Genomic DNA, 4811 nt, shown 5'->3' with positions numbered 1-4811 from the left:
TGACTAGTCTCCCAGTTCCTGCCGCTGAAAAACATCCCCACAGCATGATGCTGCCACCACCATGCTTCACTGTGGGGATGGTATTGGCCTGGTGATGAGCGGTGCCTGGTATCCTCCAAACGCATTCACACCAAAGAGTTCAATCTTTGTCTCATCAGGCCATTTTGTTTCTGATGGTTTGAGAGTCCTTCAGGTGCCTTTTGGCAAACTCCAGGCAGGCTGCCATGTGCCTTTTACTAAGGAGTGGCTTCTGTCTGGCCACTCTACCATACAGGCCTGATTGGTGGATTGCTGCAGAGATGGCTGTCCTTCTGGAAGGTTCTCCTCTCTCTACAGAGGACCTCTGGAGCTCTGACAGAGTGACCATCGGGTTCTTAGTCTTCTCCCTGACTAAGGCCCTTCTCCCCCGATTGCTCAGTTTAGATGGCTGGCCAGCTCTAGGAAGAGTCCTGGTGGTTTCAAACTTCTTCCACTTATGGATGATGGAGGCCATTGTGCTCATTGGGACCTTCAAAGCAGCAGACATTTTTCTATAACCTTCCCCGGATTTGTGCCTCGAGACAATCCTGTCTCGGAGGTCTACAGACAATTCCTTTGACTTCATGCTTGGTTTGTGCTCTGACATGAACAGTCAACTGTGGGACCTTATATAGACAGGTGTGTGCCTTTCCAAATCATGTCCAATCAACTGAATTTACCACAGGTGGACTCCAATTAAGCTGCAGAAACATCTCAAGGATGATCAGGGGAAACAGGATGCACCTGAGCTCAATTTTGAGCTTCATGGCAAAGGCTGTGAATACTTATGTACATGTGCTTTCTCAATTTTTTTATTTTTAATAAATTTGCAAAAATCTCAAGTAAACTTTTTCACATTGTCATTATGGGGTGATGTGTGTAGAATTCTGAGGAAAAAAATGAATTTAATCCATTTTGGAATAAGGCTGTAACATAACAAAATGTGGAAAAAGTGATGCGCTGTGAATACTTTCAGAATGCACTGTATAACTGTCATGCTACTTATGTTTTAGTGCTAATGACTAACAACAGAGATGCAGTCTGTACAGTTAATCAGCAGCTCTAGTCAGGATATGCTAAACTTAAGTAGTGAGTCTTCAGCTGGGATTTAAAAGCTGAAACTGAAAGGGGCATCTCTTATAGTAGCAGGCAGACCATTCCACAGTTTAGGGGTCCTGTAATGACCTCCCACTGTTATTTGATTAATCCTTGGAATCATAAACAGACTGGCATATTGAGATCTTAATGTGCACTCTGGTTTGTAAGTCATGATAAGTTCAGACAAGTAAGCCGGACCTTGACCATTTAATGCTTTATATGTTAAAAGGAGGATTTTGAAATCTGCCCTAAGCTTAACCGGGATCCAGTGTAAGGATTTAAAAAGTGGAGTTATGTGTTCGTATTTTCTTGTTCTTGTAATAATTCTTGCAGCAGCATTTTGGATTAACTGGAGGCTGTATAAAGAACAGTTTGAACATCCAGTGAACACCGCATTGCAGTAGTCAATCCTACTAGAGATAAATGCATGAATTAATTTCTCAGAATTCTGTTTATTTAGAAAGTGCCTTAATTTCCTAACATTTTTAAGATGGAAGAAACATGATTTGGATAACTTTGTAAAATGTGCTTTGAATGACATGCTACAGTCAAAGATAACTCCTAGATTATGGGCTGATTCAGTGAAATTAATGGGGATTCCAACTGAGTTAAATGATGACAGAATATTGTTGTGAAGAATATCCCATATCCCTGCAGCGCCCTTTTGCTGCACCCAGGGACCCCAGCAGGACTTTGCTGCTGGATTACAACTCCCAGCATTCTCTGCTGGTTCCCGAATGGGCACTGATATCCTCCAAAAACACTTCCCAAAATGCCCACTAGAGGGGCCAATCCCCAGATGGAATAAGGACAAACACAGAATCCTTGTAAAATATTTATTTTTGTAATGGACAGGATGCGGAGCATCCCAGCCAGGTAAGGCTATCTAGGGTAAAGGTAAGCATGTCTAATAAATTATTAACAGGTTTCAGTTCTGGTATTGTCACTGCTGCATTCTATGAGCAAGGTACAGCCAGTGGCCTAGCTAGGGTTCGCGCTGCTCGAGGTGAGGCAGTGCTTCAATTTGCCGCACTCCAACATATCTGAATATGTTAACCTATTTAAATAGAAAAGAATATAGTGTAGACGCACTGATAAGCCATGTTCTAATTATTAGTTTAATATAATTGCTCTGTGAAAACCAGAACCAGTGTAGTATACAAGTGATAGGTGGGGATATTTTCTGCGCAGAGCAAGAACGCATTTGGATTAATAACGAAACAAAATTATAAATTGTAAATTAGTTGTTTATCTTCCTAGAAATTATTATCGGTGTAATGTTTATGTTTATTTTTGTTACTGCCTCATAAAGGCTGATGCTGTCACAGAAGGACAGTCTGAAAATTATTTTTGAAGCATTTGTCGATAAAAATCAGAGAATTTTACTTTTTTCATTCATGAGTGAGATTTTTCCGAACCCTGCTGCTTACACACGAATTGTACTGAGCCTTTTGGCCAATAATGCCGCCCCCAAAAATGTGCCACCCAGGGCAGACCACCCCTAGCTACACCATCGGATACAGCACCTACAGCCAAAATATAATTAAAAACCCCAACATTACCTGAAGACTGTTATCAGTAGTATGTGCCAGACTACAGTAAGGCATGCTGTAGAAAGACTCATAAGTCTGATCTACATTAGCAATATATTTTTAAATATTACAGTCATAACACTACTGCAATTACTGTTAGTTTCCAGCACCCCAGGGTATTCTCTTAGAATCTTATCCATACAATGAATAGCCTCTGCACTTAAGCTATCTACACTCTGGACTTTGGCATATTAACTGACCAGAAGCTAAGTCCCTTTAGCTTCCAAAACTGCCATTTTACACTCATCCATTCACACTGGTATTCTGTGGGTCAATCTGATATTGTCAAACCTTTTCAAAGTTATTATTCTGAAATTAAATTATTCACCTTTATCCCATCAGCTTTAAACACAGTGTCTAACATTAACCAGGAGGTGCACGGCAAAGACCTCAAAATACCTACTAATAGCTGTGGTACATCTGAATAGGTCTGATCTTGTCTTACTGCCACTTACAACCCTGTTATTGACAGCAGTAGCTCTGTATTATCCAAGCCAGATACTGACTATATATACTGTGTATATAAAAGTTGTACTGTATCTTGATCTAGCAATTAGTACTTAGTAAAGTGGTAAAGAGTCCAACCCGTGATGATGTGGCTGCCAACAGACTGGTCTTCTCTTGTACATTCATCAACACCTGTCTCAGAAAGATCCTCCACATTCGCTGGCCATACACCATCAGTAACATCAACCTATGGGGAAGGACCTGCCAACCTTCAGTAGAAGCAGAAATCTGGAAGAGAAGATGGGGATGGATAGGGCACACCCTACGTAAACCGCAAACTAGCATCACCAGACAGGCTCTCAGATGGAACTCCCAAGGAAAGCAGAAGAGAGGCCGTCCAAGAAACACCTGGCGATGCGACCTCGAGGCAGACATCACAAGGATGGGCTACACCTGGAGTCAACTAGAAAGAATGGCCCAGAACAGAAGTCTCTGGAGATCTACCTTTGGCGGCCCATACCCTGGAAGGGGTGGAGGGCATAATGAATGAATGTGGTAAAGAATAATAGGGGGTGAGAGTTTTCCTTATGAAGGACTGTTGTGCTAATTAGTAAACAGTACTGGGGGGATAAACTTCAGCTCCAATAAGCCAATAAAGATAAAAACAGGTTCCAGAAACAGATGGATGGATGCTTTAACCATCTTGGGTCAATTACTAGTTAATAAACAGGCTGAATTAAAATCTGAACCTGCTCCATTTTAGTATTCATTATTCTTTGCAACTCTATTTCATTTTGTTAGTTATCACTATTTAGAAGACCCCATTAACAAAACAAATCCTAAAAAATAAAACTGAAAAAAAGTGAAATGTTTTAAAATCTATGACAAAGAAACACCTAAATTGATTCCATATAATACTACAGCATCTTTATTAACAGATAATAAAATAAGGAAAAGGCCAACAAATGATGCAAGAGTTTAATTAAAAAAGGACAATGACTAACTAGTTGTGAAGTTTGTCAGAACAAATTCAGATGAATCATGGACAGACCAGTGGGAACCACTAATGAAAAAAAAATCTTAAAAGTTTTGCTTTTATAAACTGTCACATAATGGGCACACAAATCTGCTAATGTCACAGAATTAACGCCACTTAATTACTCGGTAAAGAAAAAAAGAACTGGTCGAACTTTTGAAAAATAAGAAATGCAGTAGCCGATTGTAGTGTAAAACAAAACCACATGCAAAATCATCAGGGCAGAGAAACACAAAGTGGTGCGTATGTTTCTCATTCTCCCATGGTTTAGTTCTGAGGCTTTAAACAGAAGTAATTAAGAGCTAGAATTGACCTCATTGATTCGTTATGACGAAACCCACCAACATCGATTATACGCCTGAAATAAATGTTATTTAATACGAAATGCACCATATTATTTTATAGGTGCTACATCACTATACCTATTCACACAGAACTTCCGTGTAATTTAACGAACACATTCCCATTTGGAACCGCTTCAGAATGCGTCGTTGTTTGTGACGTCAAACCCAGGTCTTTCCGTTTTAGTTTCCACCCTAGATTTGTAATTGGACGAAACTCCCTTCCGCCCGCCTTCAGAAAAAAAATACAAGTTTTTTTTCTTTGGGAGCTGGGCCCGT

This window comes from Polypterus senegalus, chromosome 3, assembly GCF_016835505.1.
Source record: "Polypterus senegalus isolate Bchr_013 chromosome 3, ASM1683550v1, whole genome shotgun sequence".
In the NCBI taxonomy this organism is placed as follows: Eukaryota; Metazoa; Chordata; class Cladistia; order Polypteriformes; family Polypteridae; genus Polypterus; species Polypterus senegalus.
The sequence above is the reverse complement of the archived record's forward strand: the minus strand, read 5'-3'. Positions refer to the sequence as shown.